General features: G+C 38.6%; 1 pseudogene; it reads right to left on the bottom strand.

Moving 5' to 3' along the window:
- Positions 1-19,469, bottom strand: part of LOC139717811 (hypoxia up-regulated protein 1-like) — a 61,524-nt pseudogene that overhangs the window by 9,718 nt on the left and 32,337 nt on the right.

Genomic DNA, 19,469 nt, shown 5'->3' with positions numbered 1-19,469 from the left:
TCACCTAGTGCCATCACATAAAGCAAACGGAATTGAAATCGGGTTAGAAATGGCGAAGGAGTAGCATTTTGTAGCAAAATGTACAATATAGGTCAAAAATCAAGGTCAAAGGTCAAAGAAGTCAAAGGTCAAAATTCTGTGTAGAAGTTTTGAAGCCCTCACCTAGTGCCATCACATAAAGCAAACGGAATCGAAATCGGGTTAGAAATGGCGAAGGAGTAGCATTTTGTAGCAAAATGCACAATATAGGTCAAAGGTCAAGGTCAAAGGTCACAACTGAAATTCTGTGTACAAGTTTTAAAGCTCCCATGTAGTGCTATCATATAAAGCAAACAGAATCAAAATTGGCTCATAAATGACAGAGAAGTAGCAAATTGAACATTCTGATCACACACGGACGCACACACGGACGCACGGACGGACGGACGCACGGACGGACGCACGGACACACACACGTACGGAGCCCGTTTCATAGTCCCCTGCTCGAACTCGTTCGGCGGGGACAATAATGGGTACAGGTGCGGGGACCACGTGACAATTGGAGAGTGGAGGAAGAACGGAGAGAACGGGTTGAAGTGGAGGAGTGGAAAGAAATCAAGTCTTTGAAAGAAGATGGGGCAAGATTATTACATATCTTATAAAATGAGGGGGAAAAAGGAACAGTTTTCATCTTGGGTGGCCTGATTCTTGTCTGTTCAGCTGGCAATAAGGCCCACTGAGAATTCAAACACAGAATCATTACTGTTCACATGAGCATCAGGGGGCTTTCATGTGGAGATGGGAGGGAAGAAGCTTTTTGAAGACTTTCAAGTGCATTTCCAAAGTAAGTTTAAGTTGACTCTAATAGGGAGAGTATTAAAAATAAGGCAAACAGAATATATCATGTTTCTTCTAACTTGGCCTTAAACTAAGAAAGTACGTGGAATTTTAAAGTTTCTCAAATTTTCACACATTGTTATATTGGTCAAACCCACAGAGTGCATTTGCAAATATGGAGAAATAATGATGATAACTGCTTACATCTCTCCCACAGTGTCCGTACTAAAAGATTATCATCAAACCAAGTTTTGGTCATAAATTTAGCGACTGTAGCCCTTCGCACTAATACTCATCAATGTTAGGCAAGTACAACACAAAGATTTTTTTTTTTTTAAACAAAAAGGAGACACTAAAACAGTACACATTCACAAATTTTTTGAATAAACAAAAAGTGGGGACATCAAAATAGGAATGCAACTCTTGTTTGACTCACTGGCCAGTGTGGATTGTTCCTCTTGGGTCTCATTATCCGTCACATTCTGAACCGTTTCAAATACAGATTCCACCTGGTGATAGAAAGGATCACTTTTCATTTAATCTACACACAATAACATATAATACATATACAGTGTACTCCCATTATAACGAACATGGTTATAACAAAATTCCAGTTAGATCGAAGAAAAAATTAGAGCCGAAACATTATCCCCACTATGCGTTTTTATTGTTTATCTGTTTGGTTATAATGAAATTCTGATATGACGAAAGAAAACTGTCGGTCTCGAGGACTTCGTTATAACAGGAGTCCACTGTATCAATGATTTGTGAAGTAGAATACCTTTTAAAAAATTATGATGTTCTATTCGAGAAACTCTGTATGCCTTCAAGCTAAAAGGATGGCTGAGATGATCAGATGAACATTCACTGAGACTTTCCCACATGAGGTCAAAAGCAGTGACTTGGATCAACCATAAACTATAGAGTCTAGGTCACATACCTACATTGTACAATCAGGCAAGAGTTTGCTTCTAACAGATAGAAAATCAACTACAATTTTATATTCACATAATATACAAAGAGCTTAAATGCAAAAAACTGATATATCTATTTTCGTCAACTTGAGATATTCTATATTGGACTTGCTAAAAACAAAGAAATATTTAAAATATATGTGATAATCTTCAAATATATTTCTTGCTATGTAATGAGTGTAGTATCATTGAAAAGATTTAATCTTTCTCTATTCATAGATGACTTTACCTGTAAAACTTTGAAAATGGCATTTATCTGTTTTGCATTCAAATTCTTCATACAATCATAATCAGATGTACAGTGTAGCAGAACTATGTATGATTCCTGATGATCTGCAAAATATTGCATTAATGTTGTGTAATCAAATGAAAATCCAGATGAGAGAACAATAATAATAATACAATACATTTATTAGGCGGTTAATATGGATGTTTCGAAGCACAGTTTACCCGAAAACTAAGATTTAATCCAAAATGATACAAATAACACAAAAGGAGAAAAGCATCATTCTCTCCCTTTATTTCAGCCATTAATGAAATATTTATGTCTTGACAACCAGTTGTAGAGGATTTCTTCTAGCATTTATTGCCCAATATCTATTAAGAGGTAATTAAACCTTTAGGAGCCAGTAAACCTTTCAGAGCAAGTAAGCTTCCGAAGGGGGGTGAAACGGGTGATCTATCACTTGGTCTACTCCCACTTCCTCTAATAGCCATTTAGTCTGAACCCACATGGTCTAATCCCGTTTGGTCTACAGCCAGTCCGTCTAATGACCATTTAGTCCAATTGTCACTTAGCCTAATTATCAGTTGGTCTACTTCCAGATGGGCTCTGCCCATTTCGTCTAATACCCACATTTTATTACACAAAGTGGGGAAAATCCAAGGAGACAAAATTGCAATTAGACCATTTGGTCGTTAGACGAGAAGATAATTAGCCAAACTGGGCATTAGACTAAATAAGGATTAGACCAAACAGGCATTAGACGAAATTGATAGCAGACCAAACGAGGCTAGCCGTAGTGTTGTTAGACGAACTGGGAAGTAGACCATCTGATAGTAGACCAAGTGGCAATAAGGGGGATGAAACGTACCCCATCGAGGTGCAGTATACCACTGTCATCCATCCTAAAGTGGGCCTTGATGCCTTTGGATTCCGAGCCAACATTCTTCTCCAAGGCAGTCTTCACACCTTTCAACGACACTTCACTCAGCTTGACGGACGTGAAGGCTCTGGGGAGAATGGTAAACATATAATGACATAATGATTAAAATTAGTCAAACCTGCCTTAGCGGCCAACTGCTGTATGCGGCCACTGAAAAATCTCCCAAGAGAAAAGCTAAGTTATAAACCCTGTGTATAACAGCCACCTGTTTTGCCTCCCATGGTAGACTTTAACCTGTCTATAGCGGCCACAGACCCATACAGATCCACAGCCGAGCCGATAATTCAGCACATTTTTCCGTGTTGCAGCCTTGAATGTCATTCATGGCTAGCGTTCAGTCATGGCCAACACTACATTCACCAGATATTCAATCACAGTAATGCACTTAATAGTGTAAATCCTGTTTGAAGTATGCCTTTGCATGCTACTGTGCAACAACTCGATCAATACCGGCATTGTTCAACGTATGAAGCACACACGTGTACACATACTGCGTAAATGTATATGACAATACATACATGTACATGTAGGCAATGCACACAAAATATCCACATGTGCTGAATTATCGACTCGGCTGTGGATCTGTATGAAAGAATCTGTATGAAAGAAACTGCTAAAGTTGACAGAAAACACAATGTGAGTGAACTACAGCTGATGCATTAAACATAGACACATTTGACTTGGCATTTCCATATCAACAAAAGTTTGGTATAAGTTGTGATGAAGCAAAACCAATTCTGGCAACACTTTAGACAGTAACTTACTCAAAGTCTTCCGGTGTCATGACCTTTTCTACGTCCCCATAGTTGACCCGGAACTGGAAGTCCTCAAAGTGCTTGTTAAAAGTCATGACCTTCTTCTGGGGGATGGGGTTGCTGACCCCAAACAGTGTTCGCTTGACGGAGCGGGTGACCTCACGTCCGTCGTCGTCCGTCAGAGATCGCTCAAAATCAACCTGCATGAGAAGACAACATATCATAAGGGATTATCTAATACACGTCTATCTCCAAAAGACTAGGAGTATAAGCCAATTCGGAGTTAGCTCATGTGCACATGGGTACAAATCATCTTTCCTTTTTTTTATCAGTTGGTTAAGCATGATAACTTGAATAATCACTACATCACAGATGCTTATCTCAGTGAATTTTAAAACCAACATGTCCTGTTGGAACAAATGGCCTTTTTCTGCTCACGTGCAAAGTGGAACCCCAATCTGGCTTCATACCATTTGAGGGGTCTAGGGCAATTACCCCCTGGGCAATTACCCCGAACCCTTCCCCGGCCCTAATCCTAAGCCCAATCATGAACCTAATCAATCCTAACCCAAACTCCTGTAACCCTAATATTTACTCTAACCTTACCTAACCTAGTATTTAGCCGGGGGGGGGGGGGGGGGGGGGGGGGGGGGGGGGGGGTAATTGCCCTCAGGGGGTAATTGCCCAGATACGCATTTGAGCTGAAGATACCAAGTGTGAATACTGACAATCCAAGACTTTGGATCACATTAGAGAGTCGGGGGGGGGGGGGGGGGGGGCAGAGCAGGAGGGACAATGGAAGACCGGTTTCCAGTCATTAAGATGGACGTTGACTAAAAAATGATGTGTATCTAAATCGCATAATTCTGCAAAATGTTAATTCTGATATCACACACACTAATTCAGCTTGACATACTCACTAAAACAGAGGTCTTTATTGCAACTGATTAACAAATTGCCCTACATCAACATTAATAATTAATTTCAATGAAAAAGAGGTCAACCAGAGAACACACATGGCACTGACATGATCTCCTGACCTAAAACTTCAATCTCATTAGTTAAGAGAATGATGACCTTATCAAAGTTTCACAATGCAAACAGACATCCGCATGAAAAGATTTTGACCTCTGACACTACCGTGTGTCATGACCTGTGTCATGACCTTTGACATGACCCTTTGTCATGACCTCTCACCTGGATGGGGTAGACGTTGGCATCCTTGACAACAAATTTCTTGACTTTGAAGCCCTTGCTGAGATGAGCTGCATGGTAGACGGCTCCCAGCGCCGCCGCTTCGTCTGCATTGATACTCTTCCCTAGCTCCTTCCTGGGGCACAGAGAGCGAGAGGTTCATTGAGTCGGGTAACATCCATAAAAGGTTTCCCCAAAGGCAACTCATTTTTTCCTTTTTTTTTGGGGGGGGGAGGGGAGAATTGTTCAATCAAATAGATTGTTAATCTGCAAATATTTCAATTTCTCCAACTTTCTCTAATGTATGTTTGCCTACTGTTTACTCACCTATTCTGTATAACACAAAGTTTAGTTGAACTAAATCTGATTCAAACCATTTCTGGGCCCCGTTTTATCAAAAGATAAAATCGATTTTAAATTTCCTTACCACACAGGCTGCCATAGACTTACAGTTGAAATCAACTATATAATCAATTTTAACTCTTCATAAAACAGGGCCCTGGGGTGAAGTGTCATTAGAACAAACTTGTCAACTTGAAGCTTACTGTGATGTACAGTTAAAATGACATTTTTGATATCATCTACAAATACACATGCCAGTCAAAGATCCCAAGTTTTAGCAGATAAATAGACATCAGAGAAGATGATTGCCTATCACTCTTAATCCAAATCCTAATCTTAATGCTGATTAGTCATACATGTAAATCCCTAAAGGTGTTACTCTAATCATATAAATGGAATGTTTACGGTTGATATATCTGACAATTCATGACATCAACTTGTAGAAAGTTATTACACAATGATGAATTTTGACTAGTCAATATTGCTCTTCAACATCAAGCTATTCTACCCCTGAGTTACATACCCCACTGTGTGCATTGCCTTTCTTTAGTCTCTAACATTTGCAGCAATGTCACATCCATGTCCTGCACAGTACGATACAACAACAACAACAACGACAACGACAACGACAACGACAACGACAACGACAACGACAACGACAACGACAACGACAACGACAACGACAACGACAACGACAACAACAACAACAACAACAACAACAACAACAACAACAACAACAACAACAACAACAACAACAACAACCACCACCACCACCACCACCACCACCACCAACCAACCAACCAACCAACCAACCAACCAACCAACCAACCAAACAAACAAACAAACAAACAAAACCTCATAGCCTGATGAGACTTGACTTACTTGCCGGTCACTTTGAGTAGAGTCTCCTGGACCTTTGGAATTCTGGTTCCACCACCAACCAGAATGACCTGGTCAATTTCATCCTGGACAAGGTCATGGTCATGAAGGGAGAAGATGAAGGACAAAGGTTTATTAATGTCGATGAGAGTAGTTCAGTGTCGCTATCTATGGTTGTTCATTATTTCCAGTGAGTGATTCTAAGTATTGATAGTATGTTTAAGGCTACATTGTATATTATGAAAGAGGCTCTCCTACTTTTTGTAATGGCCAGGTATTGTGGCGTGCGCCAACTGAATTCACTTTAGTGGCAGGGGCCGTGATAGTGTGAGTGTGACTGCCTTCAGATCCAAGGGGGTACTGGGTTTGATTCCCAAGTCTCACTGAGCAATGTTGTAAGTATTCCATCCCCTCTTAGTAAGAGGCAAAACACTCTGTCCCTCGAATAGGACATTAAATGGAGGTCTCATGTGTCAGTTAGCCACAACTCATGCACGTAAAAGATCCCACTTTATTCATTCATTGCAAAGAGCAGGATGCCAAACCCAGAGAAGTGGTCCCCTACCCACCCACACAAGAAAACGCCAACCCCTGCTAACCCTTGTGGATCGCCCTAGGTGACTAGCAAAAGTCAGCAAACGGTATCAACCAGGCACATTGTGCCATACACTTAAATTAATTCCTGTAAACAGAGAATGCTGACATTCAATTATTTTCAACAGACTTTGTCATCCGTCACATACAAGGAAATATCAGTATTTTGGTAACTAGGTGATTATAGACTATCTTTGTTGTGACTGATGGTGACTGTGAACTCCAAATATGATACACAACACCATTCGATAAAGAAAGTGCTTGGCACATACCCGACTACCTGACCAGCTCACTTTGGCAACATTCCTTATATTAGTAAAATGCATTACGTACAACTCCTAACATCCTAATGTTTGAGATTGAGAAAGATATTTGACCTACATTGTATAGATTATTCCTTCTTTTCTCCTAGAACATAAAAAATAAAATTACTTAAACATATACAAAAATAAGACAAAAACAATTTCATTATCTGTACTAATACTAATAACCAAATTAATTAATTTGTGTAAGTTGATAGAAAAAAAAAACTTTCTTTTTTAATCAGCTGAAATATGCTTGTTCCTCTCTTTCTTTAAGTAAACCAGTGACTCCATTATGTCTTATGAATGAAAGGGTCATTTTTTTTATAGAAGCCACTCAGGACACTGACCATGGTCATCTCAGAGGCCTGGAGTGCTCGGTCAACGGGACCGCCCACTCTCTCAAACAGGTCAGCACACATCTCTTCCAGCTCTGCCCTGGTGATGTGGGCTCGGAAGTCCTGGTCATCCAGCAGACCCTCGATCTGGTGGCGAAAAGTGACCAGATGGACAGTCATACAAACAAACAAACAGACAGACAGACAGACAGACACAGAGTCACAGACAAACCATAGCTGGGTGAGACTGAGAAAGCTAGACCCATTTCACATGTAATTTGGAAGTCATGTGTAGATGTTTTTACACCATGCTTCTAACCTTTTTTCATCTGAAGCCCACTTTGGCTCCTTCAAAGTTCTTTGAGGCCCAGTTAGATTGAATATGAATTGTTTTATTTTTAATATTTTGGAAAGAGATCATGGCACACCTGTGAGAGATTTGTAGCCCACTGGTTGAGAAGCACAGTTCTAACATATACCTATGAGATATAATTGACTTGGTCTGCAGCACCTGCACTTGACCTACCACTTGACCACTGACCCCTTCAGTCACTGCAGGTGCTGCCAAATTTAATAGCAACGGGTGAATCACCCCATGTAAACCACCATTGTCTTTTGAAACAGACAGACACTAACCAGACTATTATATCCCAATGCAACAAAAGGAATAAAGAGCATGATCCTTCAAGTAAAAGTTGAATGAAGAACACATCGTTTGTAAGAAGGCAAGCTTTCTTACATCATTGAATGTGCTTGCTGCCCTCAATTTTCAATGCTTGCTCACACCACCACTCCTTGTGGTGTAAAAAAGGAGCGCTCTAAGTTTGTCATACACTGACAACTGTCTAAAATCTTATGGACATATACATCAAGCTCTGATATGATTTGATGTGACTTGGCACTTCTATACCAGCACACAAGAAAATTTTCCTTTCTACGTGGAAACACTACCCCAAATCGTTGAACATTGTGGCATTATTCAGTTCTCTATTAAGGAGTGTTCAACTTTTAGTCATAAAACCATCATGCTGTTAATACATAGTATGCATACTAAGGGCCTCATTCCCTACTTGTCCTAGTCCTATTGACGGAAGTACTTGCTATGACCTTAGTCCCATACCTGTGAAGTGATGTCAGTGTTTGCACTGAGCACCTTCTTGACTCGCTTGGCCTCCTTCAACAGCTTGGCCATGGCTCGGTCTGAGCTTTCTACTTTGTTTGACGTCTTCCCTTGATCGTTGAAGAGCTTGGCCAGGTACTGCTGCAGACGAATCTCCCACTCCAGGCCACCAAGTGTTCGGTCAAAACTTTGAAAAAAGAAGAAGAAATAATCAAGAAATCGATTGGGTTTTGTTAATGCTGATACTTCTTCAACGGATACTTCAATTTCTTTTACTACTTCTACTACTACAATAACTACTTCTACTACTAATACTACTTCTACTATTACTACTACTACTACTACTACTACTACTACTACTACTACTACTACTTCTACTACTACTACTACTACTACTACTACTTCTACTACTACTACTCCTCCTCCTACTACTACTACTACTACTACTACTACTACTGCTTTTACAAGAAATACTACTAGACTCAGTGATATGCAAACTGATAATATGAATAACTTTTATCATTATTATTATTAAACTATTAGCATTTCGTTATCATTGTTACAATCTACATGAGCATATAGAACTTTCAATGAAAATTTACAAGAAACACAATCTCTGTTGAAATTTCTTTCATGGTTTTTTTTTTCTTCTCTCTCTAACATGCTCTCTTTTGTTGATATTTACGAAAGAAAAATCCACAGGATTAGAGTGAAAGAAACAAGATTTCATGGGGATGAGGACGTAAGACCTAAATGCTGGTCTTTAGTAGAGTAACAGTTCTCTGACCCCCTTGTGTATCCCATGGCAACACAGTGTAGCAGAACTCACCCAACCCCCTTGATGGAAGCCTGAGGGTTCGTCTCCACGATCCCCTTCTCTTTCGTCTTCACCAGCTGGTAGCTGACGATGGTCGCCGTGGTGCTGCCTGCCCCCATGTCGTAGAACATGATGTTGTGGGCCGTGGCGTTGAAGTCGCTGCGCCTGAAAGCCCCGTAGTTCAGTGAAACTACAGTGGTAATATCCAGAACAAGTCGAGAATTGTTTAATTACATCACAAATACAATAAAATGGTTTAAGTACTGAATATACTATATACAGCAATATATATTTGTGGTGGTGTTATTTCTTCAAATTTTGCGAGTCAGCTGATATTCCTGGAATTAGCAGAACACCAAAAAATTACCTCCAATAACAAAAATGAAATAGAAAACCAATAGCAAAACTCTAAAACGGTATTTTACCTATTTAAAGGTCCATCACTGTGGCTTTTGATTATATGTTTGTGATAATTGTCTCGCAAGATCCATTCAGTGGAATTCTAGGCTTAAGAAACATAACGTATATATTGTAAGTGATGTGTCTTCAGCTACACACTGCAGCAAAAAAGTAACTAGAAATGTAGCTACAGCGACTGGTTATACCCCCACCAAACAACATTTCATAAGCTTTGGTCAAAACAACATTTCATAAGCTTTGGTCAAAAAACTGAGGAAGTAGTTAAATCCGCAAGATCTTTCCTTGATCTTCTGCCATTAATATGCCGTTACCATGGCAACGTACTTTCGGGTACTGTCGAAAAATGCGTCTTGCACATCTACAACCAAAGGCACACATCTGTACCAAGTTTCATGGAAATTGGGCAAAAACTGAGGAAGTAGTTTGCAACACAAAATTTTCCATCATTTTGGCTCATAATATGTGAGCTGTTACCATGGCAGTATACTTTTTGTCACTGTCAAGAAATGTGTCATGCTGACCTATATCCTAAGACAAACATTCAATATGAATTCCATGAGAATTGGAAGAACACTGATGAAGCAGTTTTGCCATGAAGCATTTTGCCCTATATTTTACCAATAACATGCCGTTACCATGGCAACGCACTTTTTGCCACTGCGGAAATATGTGTCTTGCACATTAACATATTCAGATGAACATCTGTACCTAATTTCATGAAAATTGATCAAAAACTGTGGGAGGAGTTCGCGACGCAAGATTTGTACCCATTTTTGCCCATAATATGCCGTTACCATGGCAACGTACTTTTGGGTACTGTCAAAAAATATGTCTTGCACATCTACAACCCAAGGCACACATCTGTGCCAAGTTTTATGGGAATCGGTTGAAAACTGAGGAAGTAGTTCGCGACGCAAGATTTGCAACGGACCGACCGCCCGACCGACCGCCCGACCGACCGCCCGACCGACCGCCCGACCGCCCGACCGACCGCCCGACCGACCGTCCGCTGATTCCTATATACCCCCTTCAACCTTCGTTTGGCGGGGGTATAATAATCAAAAGATTGTTGTCATCATTATTTGAAGTTGTATCATTACATCGGAACATGAGTAACACTAAAGAAATGAAGAGTTTGATAGCATAATGGATTAAGTGCCACCAAAAACAAGAAAATAGATAAAGTCCATCATTCCACAGAGCAAAAAATAAAACCTTAACAGTGATACCTAACTTTTTACACAACAAGAAATATTCCTAAGAATTCTCTTTGTTTTTTTCAGCAGTTTTCATCACAAATATCTAAACATTAACAACAATGGAGATAACTTGTTATGCAATAAAGCTCTGCAAATGTGTTTTCAGGATATTCAGGAAATACATTTTTTCTTTGTAAAGGTGATACATAACCTACAATATCTATCATCATTACCATTTTGCACTTGGTTTTCATGAAATGAATTTATGACTAGGTAAATACCTGTCATTCACTGGGGTTCTGAGGGTTAATCTGTGTGTACAGTGCACTCCCGTTATAACAAACACGGTTATAACGAAATTCCGGTTACAACAAAGTAAAAATTAGGGCTGCAACATTATCCATTTTATGTGTTTTTATTGTTTATTTGTTCTGTTATAACGAAATTTCGATATAACGAAAGAAAACTGCCGGTTTGGAGGACTTCGTTATAACGGGAGTCCACTGTTTAAACTCAGCTGTCGCACTGGTGTTCATAAGCTGTAACACCCTGAGGTCCTGGGGTTCTGAGGGTTAATCTGCGTATATACACTAACCTGCTGCATTGGTGTTCATAAGCTGTAACACCCTGAGACCCTGGGGTTCTAAGAGTTTTGTAATCTATGTATACACACTAACCTGCTGCATTGGTGTTCATAAGCTGTAACACCCTGAGGCCAGCCAGCTCCGCTGCATACAGGACTGATCTTCTCTCAGCCTGGTTGAAGAAAGCTGGGACTGTTATCACTGCATCTTTGATGATTTGCTCTGGAGATAAAATTTGATGTGATTGCAGAATCCATGCGTAAGTTTGCTGGTCATGTGCCAAAAAGGCTTAAACGAAAAATCAAAATTTCATGTGAAATTCAGACAAATATGACTCCCACTGCAAACTGAACTATACTAGAAATCTGCATATTATATGTCTTGTAATACACTGAGGTAAGGTTGAACTTTAAAGGGAACGCAAGCCTAAAGAGCAATGTGGATTGAGTGAAAGCAGCAACATTAGCAGAACACATCAGCGAAAGTTTGAAGAAAATCTGACAATTGATGCAAAAGTTATGAATTTCTTTAAGTTTTGGTGTTGGAACCGCTGGATGAGGAGACTACTAGAGGTTATGACGTGTGAGTGGACAACAACATAAAGAAAATAAAAAGAAAATTCCACAAAAATTCATTTTTCATGAAAATTACAAATTCCATCAACTTGATACTGACATATGTTAAGGGTAGCAATTATTCCCCCTGCTTTCTGAAAGCGGTTAGTCAAGTGCTCTTTCATAATGCTAGAAAAGTGAATTTTTGTTGAATTTTCTTTATTTTCTTTGTATTGTTGTCTACTCATACGTCATAACCTGTAGTAGTCTCCTCATCCAGCGGTTCAAACACCAAAACATTAAAAATTCATAACTATTGCATCAATTGTCAGATTTTCCTCAAACTTTCGCTGATGTGTTCTACTGATGCTGCTGCTTTCACTCAATACACATTGCTCTTTGGGTTTGCGTACCCTTTAATACTAAGTTAACTGTACATGCAGGTGACTAAAATCATGCAGTTGATGGCTGAAGTGTGTCGGGCAAACCATTTGATAAGGGGGGAGGGAGGAGAGGGAAGGGGGATGAGGGGGAGGGAATGAAGGGAAAATAATAACATCAGCAGGGTGTAGCACCTCCTCATCATACATAACAATTTGCATAAAATTACCTCTCTACAGGTTCTCTTTTGATTAGCTAACAGGTGATTTTCAAAAGAGAACTGTGTCAAACTCACCAGCAAAATCCTCAGCGCTTTCTCTAGATTTATTAAGAGCAATGGCAAGCAGTTCCTCTGGATGAAATGAAAGATCACTGCCATGTTTGAAAAAGGCTGTACCTGCAAAAAAAAATCAGCCACAATGAAACAATAAACAGTTGGAATTCACAAAATGTTCTCAAACTATCGTAGTGACTATCTAATATTAGTCCAGTCACCATTATTATCATTCCTGATGCTTACTGTACAGCTGTATATGCAATAAGTAATAGCGAGCCTAAATTTTCACGAATCAGGAATTCCCAACAATTTCGCGAGTGATTGAATTCGCAATTGTGGAGTACTGAACTGAACAGAGAAATGTATACATGTACGTCACATTCATATCGGGATCAGAGTCAATTTTTTGTGTCTTTAATTTCGCGAATAGCACCTGACTCGCGAAATTTGCAAAAATAAAAACCTCGTGAAATATTTGGCGTATACAGCACCTTATACAGAAGCACTGAACAACAGACAAGAGAAAATTCCTTTACATCAAACATGATGGAAATTTCAATCTCATCCTCAAAGGGTAGTCACTGGTTTTATGCTGAAAGAGTTAATGCCTACATGACAAAATCTCTGTGGAAATCAACTCAGAATTACATCAATCATTATCCAAAAACCTACAAAGATGAAAATACAGTAGCCACATTCACTACCTAGGCCCCACTGACAGTTGAATGTAAATTATGTTGCAATGCACAAGACTGAAATATCTGATCAAGTTTTTCATCACTGATTAACATTCATTCACTTTCTTTATTAATTTACCTACAGTTCCGCCTGCGATCAACATCACAGGATGAGCGCGCTCATATGCGCTCGATTGCGCTCAGTGCGTGGCGATCACTTGCGCGCGCGCTCATCCTTGTTTACAAATTTGAACACGGCGTTTCATCGCATAGCCACAAATCGTAAGAGCGCCAGCTGTTGGCGTTAGTAGTACATTGTTCCCTTGTTCCCTACGTGTACGAACACGTGTATTCGTCCGTCCACTGTCATTCTATAATCTTGCGTTTCAGTACACGAATGCTTTTATTTGTGTGTGTGTGTGTGTGTGTGTGTTGCGTTCAATTGGCCCCTTCTTTTCCATTTTTCTTTCGGATTTGTATTTTACTTTTGCTAACTGATGGTCGCCAATTTACACCTCATATTATTTCTGTCACCAAAAAGGAAGGTAAAATCCTCTTCCTTTTCCTCGCATTAAAGTCGGCGCGAGAGTACTCACTTGTTGTTTTAAAGTTCGTGTGACTTTTACCGCTGTTATTCTCAGTGTCTGTTAATTGTACTTTCTTCGTTCTTGCACTCGCAGTACTATTGCGAGCAGATGCACACACACAATTACGCTCTTTGCAAAATCGACAAGATAATCATAATACTAGTAATATTGACAAGAAAGCGTGTCAGAAATGCAACAATAATAGATTCGGTAGCAACATTTCGAACCATCGCTCTTACCATAACCATGCAGCGCTCGACACTAACGGTGGCTAAAAACGCACATCGGGCCACCAAGATTTTGGAAATGAAGATTTTCCCCCAGAATAGTCGGATGTTTGCCTTTACTTTTGGAAGTGAACAGCTGTAACAATCGGCTCCGTCAGAACCTAAAATAAATATCAGATGTTTGCTTTTAATTTTGGAAATGAATAACGGTAATATTCGATTCCGGCCGTATGATACTAAAATAAAATTAATGTCGGATGTTTGCTTATACTTTTGAAATCGAATAATGATAAGATTCAACTCCGTACGGTGCTAAAATTAAAGTCAGATATTCGATTTTGCGTTCGGAAATGAATAAGGATAACATTCGGCTCCGGAAGATGCTGATATAAATGTCAATGTTTGCTTTGACGTTCGGAAATGATTAAAGATAATATTCAACTCCGTAAGATGATAAAATGAATGCCGGATGTTTGCTTTTACTTTCGAAAGTTCATAGCAATAACATTCGGCTTCGGAAGATGCCAAAATAAATGTCAGATGATTGCTTTTACGTTCGGAAGTGAATAGCAGTAATATTCTGCTCCATACGATGTTAAAATAATTGTCAGATGTTTGCTTTAAAATTTCGAAATGAATAACGGTAACATTCAGCTGCTTTATGTTTGATATTTGCTTTGACGTTCGGAAATGAATAACAATAATATTCAAACTCCGTATGATGATAATGTCTGATGTTTGCTTTTATGGCCGAACGTAAATAGCAATAATATTCAGCCCCGTATAAATGTCGAATTTTTGTTTTGGGCATTCGGAAATAAATAACAAAAATATTCAACTCCGTACGATGATCAAATAAATGCCGGATGTTTGATGATTATGTTCGAAAGTAAATAGCAATAACATAGCTCCGGAAGATGCTGAAATGTCGAGTGATCCCTTTGACGTTCCGAAATGAACAATAATATTCATTGCAACTCCGTACGATGATTGAATAAACGTTGGATGTTTGCTTTTACTTTCGAAAGTAAATAGCAATAACATTCGGCTTTGGAAGATTCCAAAATACATGTCAGATGATTGTTTTTGCATTCGGAAGTGAATAGTAGTAATATTCTGCTCCAAACGATGCTGAGATAACAGTCAGATGTTTGCTTTAAAATTTCGAAATGAATAACAGTAACAATCAGCTGCTTTAGATGGTAAAATCAATGTTTGATGTTTGTTTTGACGTTCGGAAATAACAATAATATTCAAACTCCGTATGATGATGAAATAAATTTATATCTGATGTTTGTTTTTATGGTCGAACGTAAATAGCAGTAACATTCAGCTTCGTGTATTACTAATGTCGAATTTTTGTTTTTGACATTCGGAAATAAAAATATTCAACTCCGTACGATGATCAAATAAATGCCGATGTTTCCTTCTACTTTCGAAAGTAAAGAGCAATATCGTTCAGCTCTGGAAGATGCTAAAATAAATTTTGAACGATCCCTTTGACGTTCGGAAATGAATAACAATACTATTCAACTCCGTACGATAACAAAATAAATGTCTGATGTTGGCTTTTGATGATATCTTCGAAAGTAAATAGCAATAACATTAGCTCCCAAAGATGCTATAACGAAATGTCGAGTGGGTCCGTTTGACGTTCGGAAATGAATAACGATAATATTTAACTCCGTACGATGAAATGCCGGATGTTTGCTTTTATGTTCGAAAGTATCAATAGTAATAACATTAAGCTTCGGAGGATGCTAAAATAAAATGAAATAAGATAAAATATATCGAATGTCCCTTTGACGTTCGGAAATGAATAACAATAATATTCGACTCCGTATATACGAAGTGAATGCCGGATGTTTGCTTTTATGTATTAAAGTGAATAGCAATAACATTCGGCTCCGGAAGATGCTAAAATAAGATAAGATGTCGAATGATTCCTTTGACATTCGGAAATGACTAACTATACTCCGTATGGAACGATGATAAAATAAATGCCGGATGTTTGCTTTTAATAATACGTTCGAAAGTAAATAGCAATATCACTCAGCTCAGTTAGATGCTAAAATAAATAGAGGATGTTTGCTTTCACGTTCGGAAATGAATAACGGCAACATTCGGCTCCGTAAAGGTGCTAAAATAGTAGAAAATGTTGGATGATTGCTTTTACAATCAGAAATGAATAACGGTAACTTTCGGCTCTTTATACAATGCTAAAACAAAATTTAAATGCCGGATGTTTACCAATGTCTGCAAAGTATGTTCCCATCAATTTCTCATTTCAAAGCAAGTTTTGATCGTAAGGCATCAACTTTTATAATAATCTATAAGCCTATTTGCTAAATCTTAGAACTCAGAATAAACGGTATACGATTGAACGGTTAGACGTGGGTACCTGTATCACTTCAGGATACTTATTTTCTACAGCGTATGTTTAAGTAGGACCGATTTAGTTTTTCTTATGTTTTCGTGATTTTTTTTTTTTCGGGCCACCAGATTTTACTTTCGGGCCGCCAAAAACAAAATAAAAATCAATGATTTTGGTAACCCGATCGGGCTATATCCCAACCGATGATAGTCGGGCCTACATTTTCACTCTGACACTTGTTTTCAGATTTTAATTCTAAAGTTCTTGTATTTTTCACTGTGCAAAGTACGATAGCGAGCAGAAGCACGCAAATGCGCTCTCTGATTTCTCGACAAAATAATTAGGTTTAGAAGAAAGTATAAGGTAATTGAACAAGAATCCGTTGCAACATTTTTAACAACAATCTGGGCTCCGTTTCATAAAAGATGTGACAAGCTACTGAAATCCTTGCATCTCATTGGCTGAGAGCAATTTTGTCATAGAAATGTGGCAGATGTCACTGATAACAAGTTTTATGAAGCGGACCCCTGATCATTATTGAATATCATACACCTTATTTTATGACACGTAATTCTTTTTTTTTATAGATTTGACTTCTATATAGCGTTAACGTTTCTTTCACTGCTCATGCTCTGACTACCAGTAGGCTGTTTTACTAACCCAAAGGCCTATGTGTGTGTGTGTGTGTGTGTGTGTGTGTGTTTTGTTTTGTTTTTTGTTTTTGTTAATAGCACAGTACGGCAGCCAGAAGATGCGCGCAAGTGCGCTCTCTGCATTCAGTGGCCGACAAAATTATCAGGTTGAGAAGAGAGTATTAAAAATTAAAGAGAATCCGTAGCAACATTTTCAAAAATTGCTCTGACCATGATTGTACACCTTATACTATTTTGTGTGACACGTGTTTTCCGATTTACTTCAAGCGTTCATGTTTCTTTCACTGTTCATGTTATTTTGAATGTCTGTTTCACTTAGCCATGTTGTGTTCTTTTTTCCGCGCATTCTTACGGTAGCGAGAATATGCGCGCATTTGCGCTCTCTGCATTTTTGACTTCCAGTAGATAATCAGCTTGAAAAGCAGACACAAAAAGCTATCAGAATAAAGCATAAAAAATGACCCACATTCTGTAGAAACATTTTGAGCTATCGTATTTACCATTACAAATCTTCTGTATGACAATTGTTTTTCATATTGCGATTTTGATGTAGCTTTCATTGGTCATGATGTTCTGCATGATGTTGTTTACTAACCCATATCGGTTCTCAGACGCGAAGCAATAAATACGATAGCGAGCAGATGGCGCGCGTTTGCGCTCTAGAGTCTGTATTCTCGACTATAGGACTATCAGCTAGAGAAGGAGACGTTAAGCCTGTAACGATATTGAACAAGATTTCGTAGAAAAAAAGGTATTTTAAACCATCGCTCTGACCATGTAATAGTGTTTTTTTTTAACTATTTGATTATGACACTCGAAGTCAGATTTTCATTTTAAAGTTCGTGTTTATACTTTCATTGTCCATGGTGTTCTGAACATCCGATTCTGTTGTACTAACCGGATGTTGTTCCTTCATATTCCGAAGGATCGTTATTCCAAAAGTTAGTCAATCCGAAACACACAAAGTCCCTATGCCTAGAAATGAAAAAGGGTTCGTTAGTCCGAATATTTGTGGCTTTATTCCATATGTTCGTTATTCCGAAGGTTCGTTAATCCGAAAATTAAATAGAGTCCATAACGAACCTTCGGAATAACGAGCCTTATTTTATTTTCGGATAAACAAAATTTCGAAATAACGAATCTTATTTCATTTTCAGACGAATGAACCTATACGGAATAGCAAACCTTATTTCATTATCGGATTAACGAACTTTCGGAAAAACGAACCTTCCGGAATAACGAACTGTAACCGTACTACACATTGTATACTATAGTGACCCATAACGGTTCTACGACAGCGAGCAGATGCACGCAATTGCGCTCTTTGCATTTCCGACAAAATAGTAAGATTGAGGAGAAGCTTTAAAGAAATCGAACAAGATTCCGTAGAAACAGTTTGAGCCATCACTCTTAATATATATAGCTTTATTATTTTGTATAACAGTTGTTTTCAGATTTTAATTTTATCGTTTGTGTAAATTTCACTGTTCATGGTATTCAGAATGTCTACTGCATCCGTTCTGACGTGCAGTGCAAACGCGATAGCGAGCTGATTCATCTGCATTCTCGACAAGATAATAATCAGGTATAGAAAAGAGGACATTAGGAAATTGAACAAGTATATTCCGTAGCAACTTTCTAAGCTATCGCTCTGACTATACCTGCATAATATGATAGTTGTTTTGACATTTTGATTTTAACGTTCGTGTAACTTTCACTGTTCATTGTGTTCTGAACATCTGTTGTGCTATATGCTAACCGATATCGGTTGGACGCGAGAGTACGATAGCGAGCAGATGAACGCAATTTGCGCTCTCTGCATTCTCGACAAAATGATTTGGTTAAGAAAGTACTGAAGTAATTTAACAAGAATCCCTTGCAACATTTTCAACAACGCTCTGATCATATTATGCACCTTGTTTTGTATGACACTTGATTCTTTCTAGATTTCACTCTTAGCGTTCACGTTTCTTTCACTGTTCATGTTGTTCTGACTCTGTTTTGCTATCCCATTATTATAGGCCAGTTTGGTTTTTCCGCGCAGTAACGGTAGCGAGCAGATGCGCGCGTTTGCGCTCTCGCATGCATTTTGACTATAATCAGCTTGAGAATACAGTGATAAGTTATCAGAAGAAAGCATTAAAGAAAATGAACAACATTCCGTAGAATTTTTTTCAGCCATCGCATTTACCATTGCAATAGTTTTATATGACAGTTGTTTTCATATTTTCATTTTAAA

This window comes from Diadema antillarum, unplaced genomic scaffold, assembly GCF_040938485.1.
Source record: "Diadema antillarum isolate AM-2024a unplaced genomic scaffold, OU_Dant_1.0 scf00000001, whole genome shotgun sequence".
NCBI classification, from domain to species: domain Eukaryota; kingdom Metazoa; phylum Echinodermata; class Echinoidea; order Diadematoida; family Diadematidae; genus Diadema; species Diadema antillarum.
The sequence above is the reverse complement of the archived record's forward strand: the minus strand, read 5'-3'. Positions and strand labels throughout refer to the sequence as shown.